The sequence below is a fragment of the Sciurus vulgaris genome, assembly GCF_902686455.1.
Source record: "Sciurus vulgaris genome assembly, chromosome: 16".
Classification (NCBI taxonomy): domain Eukaryota; kingdom Metazoa; phylum Chordata; class Mammalia; order Rodentia; family Sciuridae; genus Sciurus; species Sciurus vulgaris.
In genome coordinates this window covers 19,830,101-19,855,964 of record NC_136477.1, presented here as the reverse complement: position 1 = coordinate 19,855,964, position 25,864 = coordinate 19,830,101, and the positions used below count along the sequence as shown (strand labels likewise).

Genomic DNA, 25,864 nt, shown 5'->3' with positions numbered 1-25,864 from the left:
TCGCAGCCCGGCCCCTTAAAGAGACACGCACGGGCCGCTCTCGGCCGCCAGTCGGCGTGCCGGCGGCTGCGACGGGTCCGGGCGGGGCGGGGTGCGGCCGGCGGCTCGCCAGCCTGCCCTCGGCGTCCGCGGACAATAAGCCCCGAGCGAGTGCCGGAGGCCTGTGCCCGAGCTGCAGGGGCGGCACCGCCACTCCCCCTCGGCGACGTCGGGGACCGGCCGGAGCCAGCAGCACACCAGCCATACCGCCCGAAGGTCGGGGTCGGCAGCGGCGCCGGGAGCGGGTCCCGGGCCTCCGGCTCTGAGGTAACGCGGCAGCCGCTCCTCCCGGGCCTCTCTCCTTTATTTCTCCTCCCTTTCTCTCCCCACTGCCTCTTCATTTCGCTCCTCAGCCGCGCGGAAGCGGAGCTGGGCCAGGATGTGCTCTAAGCCGGGCTCCCGGGACCACTACCCCCCACCAGCTTCCCGCCGGGTCTCTGCTCTACCGCCCGCCGGGAGCAGCGTCCCTACCACCTCCTGCCTCCACCTCCGCGCGGCAGGCGCCACCGCCCTGTCTGCAAGGCTACAGCTTCTGCCTGTTCTTGAGGCCTGGGGGCAATGTTCTGGGGAAAAAAGGTTATTAATCACTTCCCTGCAAAAATGGCAAGATGAGATGAAGTAGGATAACTTGAAAAGACTACGGGATTTTAGTCGGCTTTGGAAGAAGCTAGAGTTCATAAATCGATTAGCTAAACTTTCAGAACGTTGACGAGTTTACAGCGGTTGATCATTTGGAAAGTGGTGATTCAAAGGACCAGTCAGCTCTTTGTGGGTTTTGGGGCGGGGGGGAGTTTCCCCCACTTAATTTTGAATTTTACTAATAAGCCATTGGATAGAGGTATGTGCCATATTACTGAAGTGTGATGTAAGAGAATAGACATCTTTTACTAAATAACTTTTTAAAAATATATCCTTTACATATATGTCTTATCATCGTTTCTCATTTAGGAATTCTTGGCTTTATTAATTTTTTTTTTTTCCTGGTACCTTTATGCACAGGGTGGAGGTCAATCTCGCATGGTTCCTTTACAGACTACAAATGTTACTAATTGCCCTGTGGTTTTTCTCATTGTAAGGTAGGAATGTTGATGCAGACAGGTCCTCTTACTGTTGTGAGGATTAAATGAGATATTTGTGAAATCCTAAACCAGTTTTTCAGTCACCATAATACAGCGGTTAAAAACTGCCTCTGCCTGGCTTTGTGTGTGCCAGCCAATTTCTCTCCGTGTTACATTGGACATGGTTGCTTCTCTTGCTTCCAGTGCCTGACCTGTAAAATGGGAATTTCATTACCTGCACAGAGATTGTGGTGAACATGCTTGCCACTCACTGAATAAGTGCCCAGTAAATGTTATCTTTCAGACTTTGAAGGAATAGCTTGAGGCCCAGTGTCTTGGATGCCATACAGGCCATTAAGAACCACTTAATGCTGGACAGACAGGAAAGGGCTATTTTAGGCAGTGGTGGCTGAAACAATGTCAGTATGAGGCTAGAAAGACCTCAGCTGAGATAAGTGAGGAAAAAAAAGTCAAGTACGAGGTTTACTACTTAATAACCAAGTATGCAGATCTCTTGCAGGAGGTGCAGCTGAGCTGTAATTCCTGGTCTGGTGATGGCGTTCATCTGGTCAGAACCCAGTGCAGTAAACATATCAAACCAAAGATCATTGAGAAATTCTAAACCGGTTTTTATAGACATTGCCTTTGCCTAGGGTTTCTTTGGACTCTTTTATTTTTAAAAGAAAGAAAATGCATCCTCAGAACACATAGTTGGATCTGGCCTCCTGATCAAAGCTGTGGAATAATTTGATTTTTAGCATTACTAGATGCTGACTATCCCCTACTTTCTTACATAAAGGCTTCTGCAAATACATTTAAAGCAAAAATGTCCAAAAGCCCCAACATGAGACATAAGAGATATTCTATTCCCAGAATGCTAAAAACTATAAAAATCACTATCTGTGGAATCTGTTCCTTGCTGTTAGCAAACCTAGTTTGTTCTTTGCTCCCCCAATATTCTTTTGCGCAGAGGAACAGTCTTTCATATTCCAAAATGCATGTTTCTTTATTTGGTCTGTAGGAGACCCAAATTGGCTGTTACTAAAGTATATTTTATATAGCATAGCATATATTTTTAGCCATAGCATCATGAATACAAGTAGATGCACCCTAGCATAGAAATAGAAATATGATTTGGGGGTGCTGGGGATATAACTCAGTTGGTAGAGTGCTTCCCCAGCATGCACATGACCCTGGGTTCAATCCCCAGTACCAACAAAAAAAAAAAAAAAAAGAAAAAGAAAAAAGAAAAGAAATATGATTTGGGTGTCTTTTAGTAGGAAGGAGTTATATACAGTTTTTAATACTGATTTACTTCTTAGTTTTAGTAGGTTATCATTTATTCTGTTGTAACTGAAACCAATTTCTTAACATTCATTAAAAATATAGTGGGAAAGATGGTTTATCAAAATAAGTGGATTACTGTAGAAATGAAAGGTTTGGAGCAAGTGATTTAAATGTTTATTTTCTCCTCTGTAGCATAGAAATATTTACTACCAACATCTTAGCATTTTGGAAAGCATGAGAGGAGATAATCTGAGAAAGGACTTAGTCCATGCAAGCTAATAGCCATGCAATAAAAAAATTAGCTATGTTATAAATTTATATAGATATATAAAGCTCAATGTAATTGACAGTTACTTTAGATTTAATCATTGTACAGAATAAAGGCAGCATAGCTTAGAATAATGGTTATTTTAATTTCCATACAAATCCATAACATTCTTTGACCCTGAAATTACTGAGGGTAGGGGGATAATTACAATTCATGTTCAGAAACTCTTTAAGTTTTCACAATGAATTTTTCTTATGAGACTTGATTGTTGGAGTTGGCTAACAAGCTGCTGACCAGACAGGCATTCTCTTCTGTAAAATCTTCTTCATAAGCTTCTACAAGCCAGCCATTTCACTGGGCTTAAAAATGCTGATTAAGAAGAACTACACACTTTAACCTCAAACATACAGGAAGGTTACTGGGTAATTCAATGTGTCTTCCCTAACTTTGTCTTCCCTACAGTTCCCAAACACTCAGAGAAGTGATTACAGAGTGTGTTTGTTTTATTCATTTTGTTTTGAATCTTGGCATCCTTGGAGAGAACTCACTGCCTCAGGAGCTTCTCACTGCATCTTCCTCCACCCACGCCTGCAGACTTGTGTCTCTCAGCCGAGGATGATAGTGCTAAAGATTATCCCAGTTTCAGAGATGAATAAACCAGTGATTACAGAAGTTAAGGTACTTATCTTGGGGCACATGTCTAAGGAATGGTGAAGCCAGGATTTGAACCAGGTTATCTGATTCAAGGCATTTTTAGACAAAAGTCTGGAGTTTACCACCAACACAAAAATAACCCCTAATACAAGAAGGAATGATGTGCAAAGAAATTGGTAAATAAGTGTTTAAAACTAAAATTATCATACAGCGTAATAATATTACATAATTTGCTAGGTTAATAAAGTCAAGCAAGATAGAACTAATATGAACTAATATCCTATACAGCAAAGTCATATAATTTGGAAACAGGATATGGGACATTAAAGCTTTCCAAGCTATTTGTATTATTTAGGATAAGGGAAAATATATTAACTTTAACCTTTATTATTCTAAATGTAAAAGTTAAAACATAATAGGGTAACTACTAAAAGAGTACTTAATTTTCAAATTAATAGTGGAAGAAAATAGAATGAAGAAAAATAGCAAAAAATGTATAGTATGAAAGTAGAAAGAAAATGAATAGCAATCATAAAACAATAGGGTAAAAATAAGTGCAAATAGTTCAATAATAACAGTAAATATAAATGGAATAAACTCTTCAGTTTAAAACAATGTAAAATAGACAAGAAAGTAAAATTCAACCTTATGCTATTTATGGAACTTTTTAAAAATTTTTCTGCATTTTTAGGCAATTTGAGAATGTGAAAGAAATAATACATAAAGCTTACTGAGAGGGCTGGGAAGATAGTGCAGTCGGTAGAGTGCTTGCCTTGCAACAAAAGGCCCTGGGTTTGATCCCCAGCACCTCAAAAAAAAAAAAAAAAAAAAAAAAAAAAAACTTTGTGATGGCAAAGTTTCCATCACATTTGAAGAAATACAGAGGTGTTAATGTAACACCATGCAGTCACCCAGGATCATCCATCAGAGGGGCTTAGCAAATCTCACGTTTCCCAAGTGCCTAAGGAAGATGACTGAGGCAGTCTTAGGTCATCTGACCCAAAGTGTATTGAATCCACCTCCAACAGCAATAGTAGGTCTGGGAATGGTAAGCTGATGCTCTGAAGGGTCTCTGCAGACAGAAGCCTTGAGACTTGGAGCATTGTTCCTAGGCGAGAGGCTGTGGAGTCGGGTATAATTCAGCCTCCTCCATGGAACCTGTCCCTCCTGGGGGTAGCCAGTGACTCCAGTGAAGGACTGGCCCCACCTCAAGATGCTCTGTGCTCTTGGAGAGTGATGATTTTTTGAGGAGTCTCAGCCAAGAATTAGCAGGCCACTGAACTCTAGGCTGTCCCAGAGCGCTTGCACAGATGGGGACAGTAAATGAGCACCCCAGATACTGTGTCTACCGAGCTCAAGGCTGGCAACATCTGGGGCCTCTGCCACCTCTACAGAATCCTCAGACTGCCAAACACCCCTGGAAGGTGCTGCACTATTGCATTATTTTCAAACCAAGTGACATTAAGTATCTGGGACGTATGACGTATCTTTAAAAACAAGAACATTGGGGCTGAGGGTTTAGTTCAATGGTAGAGTGATTGCCTAGTATGTATAAGGTCCTAGGTTTGATCCTAAGCATTACAAGAGAAGGAAAAAAATCCAAGAACACAGAGTAAAAGGACAGAAAAAAATGTCAAGCTAATATAACAGTAGAAAATTGGTAGTTATGTTAACATTAAACAAACTAAAAGTAAATAAAAGTTACTAAGGTCATGAAAAGTTGAGGACACAGGGCTTTTAGAATTCTAAACATACATCAAATTATATATCCCTAAAAAAATAAAAACGCTAAATTTGACAGAACTACAAAGAGAAATTGATAAATTTACCACTCTAGTAGAAATTTTAACACACCTTAAAATAACAGACGGATCTTGTAACAAGAATGAGAAAATAGCCAGGCCCAGTGTCATGTGCCTGTAATACCAGCAGTTTGGGAGACTGAGACAGGAGAATTGCAAGGTGAAAGCTAACCTCAGCAACTTAGCAAGACCTTAAGTATCTTAACAAGACCCTGTCTCAAAATTAAAAAAAAAAAAAGAAAAGGCTGGAGATGTAGTTTAGTGGCTAAGCACCCTGGAGTTTAATCCTTAGTATCAAAAGAAAAAAAAGTCAGAAAATATGAGCCACATATTTAAGATTGAACTAATGAACATTTATAAGTGTAGCACTGAACAGAAAATTCATGTCCTTCTGATTCACATGCAAAATGTTTATATCAATTAGTCACATATGTTAGGTTTTTTTCTGTGAGCAAAATACCAGACCAGACCAATTTAGAGGAGGAAAAGTTTATTTGGGGCTCATAGTGTCAGATTCAGTCCATGGTCTACTGGCTCCATCACTCTGGGCCTAAGGTGATGGTTAAACATTATGGCAGAAGAGCATGGCAGAGGATAGCTGCTCCACTGCATAGCAGCCAGAAAGCAAAACAGGAGGAGCCAGGACAAAATATATAATTCCCAAGAGAAGCCCCCGGTAACTCACTAACTTAAGCCATGCCCTGCCTACAGTACCACCCAGTAGTTCATTCTAATTATTTATCCACCAAATGGATCAATTCAGTTACAGTTCTCATAATCATTTCAGTTCCCACATTAACACAGGAGCTTTTGGGTATACCTCATATGCATACCATAGTGCCACATTTAAATCCAGATAGTAAACTTCTAACAAATTTCAAATGTTTTATAGGCCACATTCTCTGTTCACAATGCAGTTAAGTTAGAAGTCACTAAATGGGGAAGAAGGCCAAAAAAAAAATTTTTTTTTCTTTTGAAACTTGAAAGTATACTGCAAATAACTCATTGACTTAAAATGAGAGCTGGGCTTGGAGGCATATGCCTGTAATCTCAGCTGTCCTGGAAGCTGAGGTAGGAGGATTGCAAGTTCAAGACAAGCATGGACTATAGATGTAACTTAGAGGTAGTGTACTCTCCTATCATGTGCAAGGTCCTGGTTCATTCCCAGTACTGTGTAAAAAAAAAAAATCATGATGAGACTCACAAAATAATTAGAACCATTAAATAATGATGTAACTAGCAAAACTACAGAAGTATCTAATGCAATATTAGAGGAAAACTTAGAGCTTTAAATGCTTATAGGACAAAAATGAAGACTGAAAATTAAGAAATTATACATTAAAGTTAAGAACTAAAGGTAGGGATAAATAATAAAGATGAAAGTAATGAATGGAAGAAAAAAAGGCATGCAATGGAAAAACTACACAAAGCCAAGAGTTGATTTTTTTAAAAAGACTTGACTAGGGGCTAGGGTTGTGCCTCAGTGGTAGTACACTTGCCTGGCATGTGTAAGACCCTGAATTCAATCTTTAGCACTGCATCTAAATAAAGAAAGAAAAAAGGTCCAATGACAACCAAAAAAAATGTTAAAAAAAAAGACAACTTCTGGTAAATTGGAGAAAAAAAAAAAAAACTATGGAAGCTAAAGAGATTGTAGAATTAACAATTCTGAGCAGTTTTATCCCAAAAAATTTGAAAATTTAGGTCAACATGGATAACTTTCTAAGAAAATACAAATTAGCAAAATTGTCTCAATGAAAAATAGAAGCTAGGCATGGTGGCACACATCTGTAATCCCAGCAACTTGGGAGGCTGAGGCAGGTGGATTGCAAGTTCAAAGCCAGCCTTAGCAACTTAGCCAGACTGTGTCTTGAAATTAAAAATAAAAAGGGCTAGGGATGTGGCTCAGTGGTTAAGTACCCCTGGGTTCAATCCCTGGTACCAAAAAAAACACAAAAAAGAAAGAAAAATAGAAAACTTACTTTGCCCTTGAACCATTAAAAAGTGAAATAGTAGGATGAAAGATGGATGGACAGACAGACCCAAACAGGCAAAGATAGGACAAGAAAGGAAATTACAAGCCATTCTCAGTCTTGAACAAAGGTGAAGTAATCCTGAACAAAATATTAAAGCAAATCTAGCAAATTTGTGAACAGGGTAATAATCACGATTAAGTTGAATTTAATCAAGAATGCAAACTTGAGTTCAACATTGCAAATCTTTTCATATAATTCACCATATTAGCAAATTGGGATGGTATGGCAGGCAAAATAATGGCTCCCCCAAAATTGACTTCCTGTTGCTTGGAACCTGTGAATATATGTCAAAAGAACTTAGATGTGGAATGGGGACATTGTCCTGGATTGTCTGAGTGGGCCCAATCTAATCACTAGTTCTTAAAAATAGAAGAGGAAGGCAGAAGGATTGGTCTAAGAGACAAATGTGACAAGGACTTAATCTGCCCATTTATTCCTGACTGCAAATGGGAGGAGACTCTGAGCCAAGGAATGTGGCAGCCTTTTCAAGATGAGAATAACACTGTTCACAACCAGCATGAAAATGAGGACTACAAACCTGGTGCCATGGCACACACCTGTAATCCCCGCGACTCAGGAAGCTGAGATAGGAAGATTGCAAGTTGGAGGTCTGCCTGGGCAACTAGCAAGACCCTATTTCAAAATAAAAGGGCTGGGGATGTATCCCAGTGGTGGAACCCCTGGATTCAATCCCTAGTATGTGTATATGTATGTGTATATGTATAAATAAAAATTTTCTTAATTTTAAGAAGAGAAAAAAATTCTTAACAAATCTTAACCTGATGAAAGAATATCTACCAAAAAGACCTGAACACACACACACCATGGTGAAATAAAGCATTTCCTTCAAATTAAGACATACTTGCTATCACCATTTCTATTCAACATCATACTTGAGTCCTAGCCAGCAAATTTTTTTTAAAAACCAAAAGAAATAAAACAAAAGAAATGAAAAGGGGGGTTGGGGTTGTGGCTAAGTGGTAGAGCGCATACCTAACACACATGAGACCCTGGGTTTAATCCTCAGCACCACATAAAAATAAAGACGTTGTGTCCATCTACAACTAAAAAATAAATAAAAATGTTTTTTAAAAAAGAAATGAAAAGGACAATTATTAGGGCCAGGTAATATAAACCTGAACTTAAAAAAACCCAAAATAACTTACAGAATAATATTTAGAATTAATGATGATTCATTATATTTGCCAGGTAGCAAAATGCATTTCCTTAGTTCAAGAGTAAGAAATTAGAAAGTACAGGTAAATAAAATGTACTATTTATAAAAGCAACCAAAATAGTGGAGCTGAGACCACTGGTTATCTGGAGAAAAAAGTATAAATGGATCCTTTCTATTATATCCACAAATCATTCTAGATGTATTAAAGACTTTAGAATAAAAGGTAAAACTTGAAAGGCTTAGAACAAAATGTTGAATAATACACTCTTTTTAAAAAATTTTTTTTTAGTTGTCAATGGACTTTTTTTTTTGTTTTTGTTTAATATGTGGTGCTGAGAATTGAACCCAGCACCTCACATGTACTAGGCAAGCTCTCTACCACTGAGCCACAACCCGAGTCCAAATAATATACTCTTTGGGAGTATATTTGCTCTGGTGATAAGGGGAAAAATTCTTAAAACTCAAAAATACAAATCAAAGAAAGCAAAATTATGCTCCCTTAAAACTTTGGTCATCAAAACACAGAAAGAGCCTGACATGGTAGTGCAAGCCTGTAATCCCAGCAATTCGGGAGGCTGAGTCAGGAGAATAACAAGTTCAAGGTCAGCCTCAGTTTAGTGAGGCCCTAAACAACTTAGTAAGACCCTATCTCAAAATTAGAAAACAGATAAAAAGGGCTGGGGATGTAGCTCAGTGAAGTGCCCCTGGGTTCAGTCCCCAGTACCAAAAAAAGAAGCAGCCAGGCACAGCGACACTTGCCTATAATCTCAGCAGTTTGGGAAGCTGAAGGAGAAGGATCTCAAGTTAAAGGCCAGTCTGGGCAACTTAGTGAGACCCTGTCTCAAAATAAAAAAATAAAAGGACTGAGGATGTAGCTTAATGGCAAAGTGCCCCTTGGTGTTCAATTCCCAGTATAAAACACACGCACCTATACACAAAGTGGAAAGAAATATCAAACTAGAAGGAAAGCTCTGCAGCACGCTTTTTTTTTTTTTTTTTTTTTTTTTTTTTGGTATCAGTGTCTACTAACCACCTATGACTATTGAGTACTTTGAAATACAACTTGACCAAATGAAGATGTGATGTGGGCATAAAATATCAGATTCCAAAGAGTAAGTATAAAAAATAAAACTTCATGAGGGGAATACTGGGGTACATCCCCAATCCTTTTTATTTTTTTATTTTGGGACAGAGTCTTGCTAAATTGCGAGGTTCTCAATAAATTGCTAAGACTGGCCTCAAACTTAGGATCCTCCTATATCAGCCTCCCTACTTGCTGGAGTAGTTTTTTAGGATTTTTCTTTTCTTCTTCTTACAGAGGAAAGGGATAATAAAGGGAATGCCCAGAAGTCCTCAGGGATAAAGTCCTGTTTCTTAAATGAGGTGGTAAGCAGATAGGTTTTTGTTTTACTGTTGTTTTGTCTACCCGAAGTGTTATGACTGTTATTTGATTTATTTACTATTTAATAAAAACTGTGCTTTGACCCAGAAAATTTAATTTCTAATTCTATTCTATTCTAATTTCTAATTGTATTCTATTTCTGAAGTTCTGTCTCACAGAAATAAAAGCACTTTTACATGGTCTGAATGTGCAAAGATATTAATTGTATCATTTGTGGTGGAAGAAATAAAGTGAATATTCATAAATAAGGGAATGGGTGAATACTTCCATATCAATGGTTATTGTGGTGTCATTAAAAAGAATGAATTCTCAGGCTGGGGAGATAGCTCAGCTGGTAGAGTGCTTGCCTCAAGAATGAATTCTTACTATTCTAGATGTTCTAAAGACATTTTCCATGAGGTTTGGAGTTTGTCAGATGGAAAAAGCCAAGATGCTTAGGCTTAAATATAAATGTACATATATTCACAAATGTACATGCATGTATTTGATTTTATTCATATGGAGCAAGATATGAGTTGTGTATTCCATTTAATTGAGTTATCTTGATTTGGAAGTTGAAAACAATGAAAAAGTGAGAGAAGAAAAATTATCACCACCACACCCCAGTAGATGTATTGTAATTCCATATTTGTAAAACTGCATATACTTGTATGTATTTATGTAACTATTAAGAGTCTAGGGGAGAAATAGAGTTGAATCTATTTATTGATACAGATTAATTATAATCTAATCTTCAATTCTGTGAATTCAGTTGAAAAAAAGTCCCAAGGTACTGGAATTCTATATAAAACTAAAAACCACATGTATGCATATTAAGGCAAGTCCTATGTAAGTAAATCTTAACAATGAGAAAGATGCCAAAAGATATACACTAATTGTCATTATTTTTGATGATCTTTGTATGAGGAATGAAAGAAAGCAATTAGAGATGAGTCCTACAGTTTTGACCTGAACAATTGGGGTAAATTGTTTAAGGCTTAAAGAGAGGGAGAAATGGGTTAATATATTTTTTTAACATATAGGGTTAGAGAATGCTCCAGACGTTCAAACGTAAAGAAGTTAATTTATACCAGTTAAGTGAATAATTCAAAATACAGTGAGCCAGGTGCAGTGGTGCATGCCTGTATTCCCAGCTGCTCAGGAGGCTGAGGCAGGATTTCAAGTTCAAAGAGGCTCAGCAACTTGGTGAGGCCCTGTCTCAAAATATATTTTTTAAAAAGGGGACTGGGGATGTGACTCAGTGATTAAGCACCCCATGTTCAATCCCCAGTACCAAAAAAAAAAAAAAATAATACTAATCAGGACTTAGAGGCATGTGCATGGGGACATATTGATTTTGGAGTTCTCAATACATGGTATTTAAAGGTGTGGGGTACTGGGCACATGCCTATAATCCCAGTAACCTGGGAGGCTGAGGAAGGAGGATCATGTAACTTAGTGAGGCCCTAAGCAACTTAGCAAGAACCTGTATCAAAAAATAAAAAGGGCTGAGGATGTGACTTAGCATCCCTGGGTTCAATCCCCAGTACAAAAAATAATAAAACTATAGGACTGTGTGAGATCTCCTAAGATAAAGTGTAACTAGAGAAGAAAAGGAGTAGTCAAAAGGACAGGACCCAGGAAGGATTGGACATTTGAGGACACCAATGTTTAAAGGTTATAAAGAATGACCAGCCAGCAAAAGGACAAAGGTGATGTCAAAAACAAACAGAAAAGTGTGTTCTTGAAAGCCTTGAAAATAAGGTTTTAAATGAAAGAACAAAGAAATTCAGGAGCAATATGCTTTCCACTCACAGCTACATCACAGATTTATCCTTTTATTATTTACTGCTGTGTGGTAAAACAGTTCCTTAAAACAAAAACAGTTAATAATTGTGCTCACACATTTTCATTCTGTGAAGGTGTGTCTCTGCTTCACATGGCATCAGCTGGGGACATGCTATTAAAGGCTAGGAGATCTGTTGCCATGGTGGCACATTCATGTTGCTGGCAAGTTGCTGCAGGCTACTGGCTGGCATCTCAGCCAAGGGTGAGGATCAGGGTCTTTGGTTCCTCTTATTTGGCCTCTCCTTGTCACCTGGGCTTTTTCATTGCATATGACTGGTTCTAACAATGAGCCTCCCAAGAAAGAGAGCCACGTGGAAGCGTGGGAAGTCACATAGCATTTACTCACACTGAATTAGTTGAAACAATCACACGATGCATCCAAGTTCAAAGATACAAACATAAACTCCACCTTCTGATGGACAGTGGCAAGTTTCCAGAAAAGTACTTAGAATAGGAAATGTTGCTATTTGGGGAAAATATCTATACAATTCTGTTCAGAGATGATAACTACAATGAGAAACCTAAAGATGTTTGCACACAAATTTATTCACAACATATTAGAAATGTTGCAAAAAATGTATGATGATCATGCAGTACCTCCAGAGTTCTATAAATATATATTTCATAATGGAGGGAGGAAGCCATGCTCGGTGGCACACGCCTGTAATTCCACAGTTCAGGAGACTGAAGCAGGAAGGATCACAGATTCAAAGCCAGCCTCAGCAATTTAGCAACGCTGTAAGCAACTTAGTGAGACCCTGTCTCAAAAAAAATAAAAGAACCCGAATGTGGCTCAGTAGTTAAGTGCCCCTGGGTTCAATCCCCATTACCAAAAAATAACAGGGTAAAACCTGTGTATGAATTAGTCACAGATTAAGCAGATCATTGTTTAATGTTAAGTGACTGTAATCCCAAGCAGCTGGATTAAAGGTGTGCACTACCATACCTGGCAGAAATATTCTTTAATATTAAAATATTTATCAGAAAATTACAGCAGGGCTGGGGACGTAGCTCAGTAGAAGAGTCCTTGGATAGCAATGTGCAAGGACCGAAGTTCAATCCCGAGTACCATGGGGGGGAAAAAAAAGACAGAAGGAAGGAAGATAGAAAATGTCATCATTAATGACAGAACATTGGGAAGGTTCCCATTAAAACCAAAAACAAATTAAGTACACTGCTAGATGGCATTGTACTAGAGGGCTTAGCAGTTTAATTAAAACCAATAAATAGTACACAGGAAGAGGAAAATACTATACCTTTTCTGCAGACAATATGATCCTCTACCTAGAAAGCTGAAGAAAATCACTTGCCTGTGATTCCAGCAACTTGGAAGACTGAGACAGGAAGATCACAAATTCAAGGCTAGCCTCAACAATTTAGCAAGACCCTATCTCAAAAATATAAAGGGGTTGGGATTTGTAGCTCAGTGGTAAAGCATCCCTAGATTCAATCCTCAGTACCACCACCACACACACACACACACACACACACACAAAAAAAAAACCCTCTTACCCCCACTATAAGGTTAACGTAAATTTAGTTATATTTAAGATTAGTCTACATTAAAAAAAATTTCAGGAGCCCATGACCTTAAGATGGTACACTAGAATGATTTATAAGACTTAATAGATTATACCAAAAGATACTGAGTAAGAACAATATGACAAAGATGTACACTGGGAAGTCAGACATAGTTTTCTAAGCTTTCCCCTCTTTGTAGCAGCAAACTGCAAGGACACATGTGAAATATCTCTGCCGAGGAAGCCAATTTAGTCCAAGGGTATGAAGATTTTATCTAAAGTCTGTCATGTAAGCAACCATTCTGGCCTGAAACCAGGACGCCAACAGAGAAATAAGGTACATCATCAATCTTGATGTTCGTGCAAAACAATCCTGACGAGCTGATACAGCATAATCTATTGCTCTAGGCCCACAAAACATTATCAGTAAAATAAGAACATTCCAGGGGGGAAGTGGGAAGATGGGATCAAAGGATACAAATTTTCATTTAGAATATAAGTTCTAGATACTTAACGTACAACATGGTGGTTCTAGATAATAGTAGTGTTGTATACTTGAAATTTGTTAAGAGTATAGAGCTTTAAGTGTTCTTGCGATGCACATACAAAATTAACTATGAGGTGATGGATATGTTAGTCCATGGAATCCTTTAACAGTGTGTATACATATGGAAGCATTACATTGTCCACCTTAAATACATGGAATTTTTGTCAATCATACTTCAATAAAGCAGGGAGAGGGGGTAATCTGAAGGCCATGTCCCAGGGATTGGTCAAGGGTCAAAAGAATTCCAGGCAGGCACCTCTAGAGATGTGCAAAGATTGAGTAACCAGATCTGTTATTTTAACTCTTTCCTCACAAAAAGGAATAGCTTTCCTTAATATTAATGAATTTTAAATTGTAATAAAGAGAATCTCATTCATAAGGACAACAAGAGTTATAAACTTAGTAAGAAATGAATAAATCCTATGTTAAGAAAACTTAAAGGGACTGGGGTTGTAGCTCAGTGATAGAGCACTTGCCTAGCATGTGTGAGGCACTTGGTTTAATCCTTAGCACCACATAAAATTAAAACAAAGATTAAAAAAAAAAAAAAAAAAAAAAACTCTTAAGACATGGGAAATGGCCAGATGTGGTGGCGAACACCCATAATGCCAGCAACTGGGGAGACTGAGGCAGAACTAAGGCCAGCCTCAGCAACTTAGCAAGACTATCTCAAAATAAAATATAAAAAGGGCTGGGGATGTGGCTTAGTGAGTAAGTGCCCCTGGGTTCAATCCCCAGTACCAAGAAAAAAAAAAAAAAGACATGGGTAAATGTATATTGTACCTAAGTGAAAGAAAATGCTGATTTCTGGTTCCTGATCAAGATGAAGTACTTACACATTCCTTTTTCTTCCACAAAGTGCAGCTAAAGAGTATAGACGTGTGTGTATACATATATAAATTATATAAAAATAGCTGAAAAACAAGGCTAGCTGGCAAAAGACCAAGCTTGGTACCACAGAATAACAGTGCAAAATACCCCTTTTTTTTTTTTTTTTTTTTTTTATAAACTGTAAACTGGTAGCTGGAGAAAAGCTATCAGTAAATATACCCCAAAGAAGCCCAGTAAAATCCTGTTCTCTCCTGCCAAAGAACCAAGAAAGGGCAACCCAGCAAGGGAAAGTCCTTTTGGATAATAGCAAAATCATGGCACCTTTCTACTGCTGTCAGCAACGTCTGAGGGATAGAGAGCCTAGAGTTCTACCCTCACCCAGCTCTCATAAGATACCCCTCCCCACCCCACCCCCAAGTATACGAGAAGACTGGGTGGGAAGCCAAGATTTTTCATCCCTACCTGGTAGTAATGAAGCCCCTCTACAGTATCAGTGGAAGCCTCATGGGGATTCTGGACTTCACAACTTCCAACCAGCAGTAAAAAGATAACTTTCCCTTTCTCATCTAGTGTCAGAGAAGGCTGAGTATGAAGATGGAATTTTCACACTATCCAGTGATAATTTTACCCTGTCATGGTATAATTGCAGGACCTAACAAGATCTTCCATAGTGAGAAACCAGAAACACCATTTCCACCCAGCATTAACAAAGTCCCCCTCCCCTCTGGTGTGTCAAAGAAGCTCAAATGAGGGATCTCTGCCTCCTTCCTAAGGCAATGACCCCAATGACTTAACCACCTTCTACTAGCTGGTTAAAGATTTCACTACCTCCCAACATTACCACATTGGGAACCAACCTTACCACACATTAACCCTTGGGGAAACACACACAAACCATATATCCAAACCATAGCAGCCCTCAAACCTAAAATGTTTACTATTTAACCCATTTGACATAAAGGATTGCCAAATCCTGGACTAGAGAACATAGAAATTATGTATTTTAATAAAATCCATTGTTCATATCATCTTATAAATTTATATTAAGTAGAATTATATTCAGATTGTTACACATATTTTCTGTTTAAAAATTTTTTGTGGTTGTAGATGGACAGAATGCCTTTATATGTTTATTTTTATGCGCTACTAAGGATCAAACCGAATGCCTCACACATGCTAGGCAAGCACTCTGCCACTGAGCCACAACCCCAGCCCCAATACATAGATATTTTCAAAAGAGATACTAGAATAAGTCACAGGATATGATGTATATGCAGAAGTGTGAATTGTCTTTCTACTATGTAGAAAGCAATGAACAATTAGAAAAATCAATTAAAGCAATTATCATTTGCAATAACACCAAAAACACCCCACGGAATATTTACATATAAATCTAACAAAATATATGCAAGATCTGTCCATTTCCTGTTGCTATAACAAAATACCTGAAACTTGATAAAGAGATTTAGCTGGGCATGGTGTGGCTCATGCCTATAAACTTAGCCTCTTGGGAGACTGAGACAGACAGGAGGATTGCTAGTTCAAAGCCAGCTTCAGCAACTTAGCAAGGCCCTAAGCAACTTGGTAAGATACTGTCTCTAAGTAAAATACAAAAAAGTGGTGGGGATGTGGCTCAGTGGTTAAGCACCCTGAGTTCAATCCCTGGTACCAGAAAAAAAAAGTTTATTTAGTTCACAGTTTTAGCAATTCAAGATTATAGTGCCAGCATCTTCTTGGCTCTAGTGAATGCCACCTTGGCTACATCAAAACATGGTAGGTGGCAGCACAGTGGGAACATGTGGAAGAAGGAGAGATTGTACAGCAAGACAGTAAGCCAGAGACAGATTCAGAGGCCAAGCTTGCTCTTTTGAGAACTCATTCTGTGAAACCAACATTAATCCCTCCTGAGGATGGTGCCACCAATGATCTAACCACCTGCCACCAGGCACCACCACTTAGTATCATTACTTCTCAGTGCCACCCCATCGGGGACCAAACCTCCAGGTAATGCACCTTTGGGGGACAAACAGCATCCAAACTATAGCAATAGGTACACTAACTGTTATATAAAGCACTGATGAAAGGGGCTGGGACTGGGGCTTAATTATAGAACACTTGCCTGGCACATGTGAGGCACTGGGCTCAATCCTCAGCACCACATAAAAATAAATTTATAAAAGAAAGGTATTGTATCCATCTATAACTGAAAATGTTTTTTTTTTAAAAAAAACACTGATGAAAGAAACCAAAGAAGACTGAAATGAATGGCGAGATAAACCATTATTAATTCCTTATATATTCCATAGATTGGAAGACTCAAAGTGCTTTCCATTCTTCTTTTCAAATTGATCTACAGATTTGACATAATCCCATTCAAAACCTCAATAGTTGTTTTTGTAGAAATTGACAAAGTGAATCTAAAATTTATATGAAAAGGCAAAGGTTCTAGAACAATTTCTAAATGTTCCATCATAGATCCTGTTAAGAGAATGAAAAAACAAGTCATGGGGAAAGTGTTTACAAAAATGTAATCAGAAAAAAGATCAATATATTCAGATTGTATAAAGAACTCTTAGATTCAAGAAAACAACCAATCAAAGCATGCCTATAATCCCACCCTCTTGGGAGACTGAGGCAGGAGGATTGCAAGTTCAAAGCCAGCCTCAGCAACTTAATGAGATCCTGTTTCAAAATTAAAAAAGGACTGGGGATGTGTCTCCATGGTTAAGGGCCCCTGGGTTCAATCCCCCGTACCAAAAAAAGAAAAAATGGGCAAGAGATTTGAACATTAGGTTTCACCAAACAATATATATATAGATGGAAAATAAGGACCTGAAAAGATATTCAGTAGCAAAATTCCTTAGAGAATTGTAAATTAAAACAATGAGATACCACTACATGCCTATTAAAATTGCTAAAATTTTAAAAATTCATTTGCCATACAGTTCAGCAATACCATTCCTCCCAGGTATTTTACCAAAGTAAATGAAACTCATATTCACACGGAAATATCTGCACATGAATGCTTTATAATAACATTATTATAGTTACCAAAACTGGAAACAATCTACTGGTTCTTCAACTGATGATTGAATAAACTGTAATACATCTATACAAAGAAATATTACTCAGCAGTAAAAATATACTGCAGATACACAACAGACCATAGATGAATTCCAAATGCAATATTCTAACTGAAGAAAAGTCCATCAAACTACATACTATACCATTTTTTGACAATTTGGAAAAAGGCAAAACTATAGGGATGGAAAACAGATGAGTGGTATCAGGAACCAGAGGTGGGGACAGAGGTTACCTGAAAAGGGATACAGTGTAACTTCTGCGGTGATTGATTCCTCTCTATCTTGATTTTGGTGGTGGTTACACAACTCTGCCTTTGTCAGTGAATTTTACCCAATGTCATTATGCTTCAGTAAGTCTAATTTTAAAATAAAATCACATAGCAGACATGCAGCAAAAGATAAATCACTGGGAAAGAACAAAGAACCCACAGTATATACATAAATGTATATGTGTGTGTAACATGGATGCACACACATATCCCTACACATACTATGCATATTATATTAGAGTCCTCCAGAGAGACAGAACCCAATAGGATGGATGGACAAATGGGTGGGTGAATGGATGGATGGGAATGATAGATAACATACATACATACATAAGAAATGAGAGTGGATTTATTAAGGGAATTATGGAGACTAAGAAATCCCAGCATAGGTTGTCTGCAAGCTGGAAACCCATGTATGCCAATAGCATGACTCAGTCCAAGTCCAAAGGCCTCAAAACCAGTAAAGCTGAAGGTCAAAGGCCAGAAACCTGAGAGGGAGGCATTACTATACAAATCCTGGAATTCAGGAACCAGAGAGGGTGGAATTCTGATATCCAAGGGCAGGCAAAGAAGGATGTCCCCATTCCAGGAAGGTAAATTCACCTTTCATCTGCTTTTTTTTCTTCTTTTTTGACATTGGGTTTGAACCCAGGGCTACTTAACCACTGAGCCACATCCCCAGCCCTTTTTCTGTTTTCTTTTGACACAGGGTCTTGCTAAGTTGCTTAGGGTCTCACTAAGTTACTGAGGCTGTCCTCAAACTTGTGATCCTTCTGCCTTCGCCTCCCAAGTCACTGAGATAACGAATGCACCATGACATCTGGCTTTCATCTTTTTTTTTGTTCCATCCAGATACCCTGTCAGTTGGATGGTATCTGCCCATACTGAATGCAGATCTTCCCCATTCAGTCCACCAAGTCACACATGCATCTCCTTCAGTAACCCCCTCACTGATAGCTTCCTTTAATCCAATGAAGTTCATACCTAAAATTAATGATCATACATATACATTTGTATACATATAAGTTGACCTTTATCTGTGGATTCTGCATCCATAGATTCATCCAGCCATGGGTTGAATTTTTTTTTTTTAATTGCACATGGGCTGGACATGATGGCATACACCTGAAATCCCAGCAACTCAGGAGGTTAAGGCAGGTGAATCACAAGTTCAAGGCCAGCCTCAGCAGCTTAGTCCTAAGTGGCTTAGCAAGACCATGTCTCAAAAAATCAAAAGGGCTGAGGATGTAACTCAGTGGTAAAGTACCCCTGGATTCAATCCCCAGTACCAAAAAGTAAACTTTTAAAAATTGCATGGGCACTGAAAATAGACACTTTTTTCTTCTCATTAATTCCTACACAATACAGTATATAACAACTATTTACATAGCAGTTACATTGTATTAGATATCATAAATCATGTACAGATGATTTGAAGTATACAGAGGAATGTGCATAAGTTATATGCAAACACTACACCAGTTTATAATGGACTTAAGCATTATGGAATCCTTGAAGGTTCTAGAACAAATCCCCCATGGATAATAAGGGATGACTATGTGTACGATAATTTTGTTAGTTCAATCAATCCTCAAAGAGGGCACTCAACTTGCAGAAGACACACAACGTGGGGAGTAAATCCCTTATTCTGAAGAGGAATGAGGGTGACATGATAACATCCATCACAGTACTCCTGATGCACCATTTGGATCTACTTTTTATGTAGGTTCTGGGAGCGGCTTCTGCCAGATTTTAGTAGACTTCTTTCTTCCCTGAGAATAGTGGAGAAGATTAAAATAATGACCTATGGAGTTGCAGCCACTCTTGGTGCCACAAAGAATTCTCTTAATTTCTTTCCTCTTCTAGGCGTACTAGATTTCCCTCACCCTCAGAAACCATGTCTGCTCTTCTTGGTGGCCTAGTTGGTGAAATGACCACCCTCAATCCTGAGATGTCTGATTTCTGAGTAATCATGCATTTATCAGACTGAGTGTGCTATACTTGTCCATTTACCAAGGTCCAGGTACATATTCTACAGTTTAAACAAAAATTTTTGAAAGAGACAAATTACCAAAGCATACTCAAGAAGAAATAGAGAACATAAGTAGCCAAATATCAATGAAAGAAATAGAAATTGTAGTTAAAAACCTTGTTGTAAAGATAGCTTTGCTGATTGATTCTATTAAACATGTAAAGGGGGCTGGGCTTGTAGCTCAGTGGTAGAGTGCCTGCATAGCATGTGTGAGGCACTGGGTTTGATTCTCAGCACTGCATATAAATAAATGAATAAAATAAAGGTCTAACAACATCTAAAAAAAATCTTTAAAAAAAATAAAAATTTAAAATTTTTTTTAAAATTTAAGGAAGAAATAATACCATTGTGCACACATTTTTACAAAAAAAAAGGAGGAATATTTCCCAACACATTTTTGAGGTCAGCATTACTCTGTTACTGAAAATAAAGATACTAAAGAAAAATAAAAATTATATCAATATTCCTCATGAACATAAATTAAAACATCTTTAAACAAAATTTTGGCAAATTTATTCCATTGATCACTTCATAACCAACTTGGTTTTATCCCAGGAAGGCAGAATTGGCTTAACATTCAAAACATCAGTGTGCACATAAAAAATGAACTCAAAGTAGATCCATGAATTATAAACATAATTTTTTAAATTAAAACATAAATTATAAGAATCTTAGAAGAAACCATAGGAAAAATCTTCACAACATTGGATTTATCAATAATTTCTTGGATATGACACCAAAAGTACAGGCAGCAAAATAACAAAAGAGACAAATTAGACTTCATGAAAACTTAAAAATTTTCTGCATCAAATGACATTATCAAAAGAATCAATAGGCAACCAACCAAATGGAAGAAAATATTTTCAAATCATATATTTGACAAAAGATTAATATTCATTGGTGTTCTGTAGTTTTCATTGTAGAGATCTCTCACTTTTTTTTTTTTTTTTTTTTTTTTTTTTTTGTCAGTGCTAGGGCTTGAACCGGTCCAGGGTCAGAGGTAAACACTCTGCCAACTGAGCTATATCCCCAACCCGTTTCAACCCTTTTGTTAGATTGATTCCTAAGTTTTTGTTTTTTTCTTTTTTTTTTTTTGAGGCTTTTGTGAATGGGGTAATTTTCATTTCAGAGGATTCATCACTTATGAATACAAATGCAAGAAATTAAAGAAAAACTTAGAAGATGGAAAGATCTTCCATGTTCTTAGATAGGCAGAATTAATATTGTCAAAATGTCCATACTACCAAAAGCACTATACAAATGCAATGCAATTCCAATTAAAATCCCAATGACATACCTCATAGAAACAGAGAAAGAAATCATAAAATTCATTTGGAAGAATAAAAGACCCAGAATAGCCAAAGTAATTTGTAGCAAGAAGAGCAACGCAGGAGGTATCACAATACCAGAACTTCAACTATACTACAGAGCAATAATAACAAAAATGGCACACTATTGGCACCAAAATAGGTAGACCAATGGTACAGAAAAAAGGACACACAGACAAACCCCCATAATTACAGTTATCTCGTACTAGATAAAGGTGCCAAAAACATACAATGGAGAAAAGATAGCCTCTTCAACAAATGGTGCTGGGAAAACTGGAAATCCATATGCAGCAAAATGAAATTAAACCCCTATGTCTCACCCTGTAAAAAACTCAACTCAAAATGGATCGAGGATCTAGGAATTAGACCAGAGACCCTGCACCAAGTAGACGAAAAAGTAGGCCCAAATCATCATGTTGGCTTAGGATCAGATTTCCTTAACATAACTCCCAAAGTCACAAGAAATAAAAGCAGCTCTTTCCAGTGGGCGCCGAGCGATGGGCATCTCTCGGGACAACTGGCACAAATGCTGCAAGACTAGGGGCAAGAGAAAGCCCTACCACAAGAAGCGGAAATATGAGTTGGGACACCCTGCTGCCAACACTAAGATTGGCCCCTGCCACATACACACTGTCCAAGTGCAAGGAGGCAACAAGAAGTACCGGGCTTTGAGGCTGGATGTGGGGAACTTCTCCTGGGGTTCTGAGTGTTATACTCGCAAAACAAGGATCATTGATGTCATCTAAAATGCGTCCAGTAATGAGCTGGTCTGCACCAAGACCCTGGTGAACTACTGATCATGCTCACTGATAGCACACCATACCAACAGTGGTACAAATCCCACTATGCACTGCCTCTGGGTTGCAAGAAGGGGGTCAGGCTGACTCCTGAGGAGGAAGAAATTTTAAACAAAAAGCGATCAAAGAAAATTCAAAAGAAATATGATGAAAGGAAGAAGAATGCTAAAGTCAGCACTCTCCTGGAGGAGCAGTTCCAGCAGGGCAAGCTGCTTGCCAGCACTGCATCAAGACCAGGACATTGTGGCCGAGCAGATGGCTATGTGCTAGGAGGCAAGGAGTTGGAGTTCTATCTGAGGAAAATCAAAGCCCAGAAAGGCAAATGAGTCCTCCTCCCTTCTGTCTTGTGTAATAAAAGTGTTTATTGTTCTATGCCCTAAAAAAATAAAATAAAAAATAAAAAACGCAGGAATCAATAAATGGGATAGATTCAAACTAAAAAGCTTTTTCTTAGCAAAGGAAACAATCAACAATGTGAAGAGAGAACCTTCAGAGAGAATGGGAGAAAATTTTTGCCACACATACTTTAGACAGAGCACTAATCTCCAGAATTTATAAAGAACTCAAAAAACTTTACACTAAGAATACAAATAACCCAATCAATAAATGGGTTAAGGAAATGAGCAGACACTTCACAGAAGTTCTACAGGCAATCAACAGATATATGAAAAAATGTTTAACATCTCTAGTAATAAGAGAAATGCAAATCAAAACTATCCTGAGATTTCATCTCACCCCAATTAGAATGGCTACTATCAAGAATACAAGCAACAATAGGTGTTGGTGAGGATGTGGGGAAAAAGGTACTCTCATACATTGCTGGTGGGGTTGCAAATTGGTGCAGCCACTCTGGAAAGCAGTATGGATATTCCTTAGAAAACTTGGAATGGAACCACCATTTGACCCAGCTATTCCACTCCTTGGCCTGTACCCAAAGTAAAATCAGCATACTACAGAGACACAGCCACATCAATGTTTATAGCAGCTCAATTCACAATAGCTAGATTGTGGAACCAACCTAAATACCATTCAGTAGATGAATGGACAAAGAAATTGTGGTATATATAAAGAATGGAATATTATTCAGTCATAAAGAAGAATAAAATTATGGCATTTGCAGGTAAATGGATGGAGTTGGAGAATATCATGCTAAGTGAAATAAGCCAATCCCAAAAAACCAAAGACCGAATGATTTCTCTGATAAGTGGATGATGATACATAATGGGGGGGGTAAGGGAAGAATAGAGGAAGGATGAATTGTGTAGAGGGAAATGAGGGGTGGGGAGGGTGCTAGGGGAAGGAAAGATAATAGAATGAGACAAACATCATTACCCTATGTACATGTATGATTACACAAACGGTGTGACTTTACTTCTTGTACAACCAGAGAAATGAAAGTTGTACCCCATTTGTGTACAATGAATCAAAAAGTAAAATAAATACATAAATAAATAGAATTTGTGAAAAAAAGATTAATATTTAGAGTATATAGAAAACTCCTAAAACTCAACAAGAAATAAACAATCTGATTCAAAAGTGGACAAATAACTTGAATACATTTCTCCAAAGAACACAAATGACCAATAAAGCACATTAAAGGATGTCCAACATTACTAATCATTGGGAAAATGCAAATTAAAGCTATAATGAGATACAGCCTCACATCCATTAGGCTGCTGTTATTGTCTGTATGTTGTCCCAAATTCTTATGTTGGAAATTAATGTCCATTGTGATAAAGGAGTAGAGTGTTTGGGGGAGCAATTAAGTCTTGAGGGTTCCACCCTCATGAACAGGATTATAATAGAAATTGAAGAGAACTAGTTTGAAAGTGGTTCTCTTTGACAATGTAAGTGTAAGGGAAGAGGAAGTGCCTCTCTCTGCTAGGGGAGTTGAGAAAGCAGTCAATAAATAAGTTGAACCCTGAACAATGAACAGTTATTTATCTGATTTAAAAAAAAAAAAAAAAAAAGAAGAAGCAGATGAAGGCATTTCCAGGCAATGAATCTCAGCCCCATGGGTGAGCTTGTTTGGGACCATACTGAAAGCCAAGAGAAGTAGTCCCTCCTGTCTCTCAGACAACCAAACTTCTGGTCGGTTAGCTTTATGTGCTAGGGTCTAAATACCTCAGTGTCCTAACATAGGCTTTCAAAGATGAAGCAGCAGCTAACCAAGGTAGATATTAATATGAAAAATATGAGATTATTTTTAAATACACACTCATGTAAGAATGTTGATCCGCCTGACATGTCTGGCTTTCTGAGGTTTGAACTGTGGTTTAACATCACAACTGTCCTCAGGAGAGATCTTCCCTGGAATACTTTTTCACAGGTTCTGAGTATTTAATCCTTTGCAAATCCATGAAGGATGAGGAATTCAGTGACGATACAGATTTGTGATTCTTGGTGGAATGACAATAACTTTTTTCCCTCAAAGTACACTTAACAGACATTGATCAGTTTGAGTCACCTTGGTTGAATATTGTCAAATTTTCAAAAAATTGGAAACATGAGTCATACAAATGTAACATGAATACATGTCAAATATTTATTAAATTCCAAGAGCATGTTGAAGTGGTGGCACACACCTGTAATCCCAGAAGCTCAGAAGGCTGAGGCAGAAGGATCCCAAGTTTTAAAACCAGCATCAACAACTTTGCCAAGGCCCTAGCAACTTAGTGAGGCCCTGACTCAAAACAAAAAATAAAAAGGGTTGGGGATGTGGCTCAGTGATTTATAAAAGAGTATGTTGAAGACCTTTGTATTCCAGATATTTAAGAAGGAATGTTAAGAGGAAGAAAAGGAATGTTAGAATTAAAGTGGTAGATTAGATATAAAACTGGTTCATGTCCTACAGGGCAACCTTAATTTGGGGGATATATTTTCTACTGGATATCATGGAGCATGTAACTTCAGAGCCTAAACCCTTAACTGATAATAAATAATAAAGTTACATTCCCCCAGACAAGATAATTAAATTATTCTTGGATAAGAAAATCATGTCCCTCAACCCCCAAAATGAAAAATGATATTGAAAATACATGCCATGAACTTTTTGCTTTGTTTTCAAGTTGGAAGTGATTTGTGATAGTGGAGTCCATTATGCCATATTTGTACCTACACATGACATGATTTCATATCTCATTCCCCATGAAATATTTTTCTTCACAACACCTTCATATTTTTTCAGCCAGGTATTTGAGCCCTCTGCTCCCCACCATCTGTCCCAGCATGCCTCTATAAGTCCAATTACCTTCTATTCCTTGGTTTCCATGCATTCCACAATCTTCTACCTGAGAACTATCGCCACCCTCTTTCCTCAACCAAGAACCCTGTGGGTCTTTGCCAAGGTCAGGGTATAACATCTTCAAGACCAAATGCACTTGGCACCTCTCCCTCATAATCAGTACTCTAATGATCACCCTTGATCACTATTCCAAATTATTCAGTACCAATCTTTCTTGCCTTATATATATATATATATATATATATATATATATATATATATATTTTTTTTTTTTTAACATGATTTCTTGGGATTTTAGTATTTACTTGGAACCTCTCTACAGACAGCCTAATGAAAAAGTAAGTCTGCAACTATTAATTGGATTTTATTGCTTGGGCACACCTGTACAAAATCTTTCAAATGGAACATACATTTTTTTTTTTTTTTTTTTGTAGAAGCCTGGAATTACTGGAAAATTTGTAATCTCAAGATTTAAAATAACTAAATTCAGCATTGACTGAATTTTTGGTGAAAAAAATAATAAAAACTTGAAAACTAGACTACAAAAATAAATGATGAGCCAATTGTGGTGCACACCTGTAATCTCAATTACTTGGGAGACTGAGACAGAAGAATGGCAAGTTTGAAGCTGGCCTGGACAACTTAGTGAGATCTATCTCAAAA

The 25,864-nt window shown here is 37.9% G+C and overlaps 1 pseudogene across 1 annotated transcript; it reads left to right on the top strand.

The window, feature by feature from the left end:
* The first annotated feature begins 165 nt into the window (after positions 1-165).
* Positions 166-25,412, top strand: LOC306647428 (small ribosomal subunit protein eS8-like; annotated as a pseudogene). The gene is made up of 3 exons (XR_013766921.1): positions 166-306; positions 19,667-19,823; positions 20,931-25,412. The product of XR_013766921.1 is annotated as a small ribosomal subunit protein eS8-like (transcript).
* The last annotated feature ends 452 nt before the right edge of the window (positions 25,413-25,864 follow it).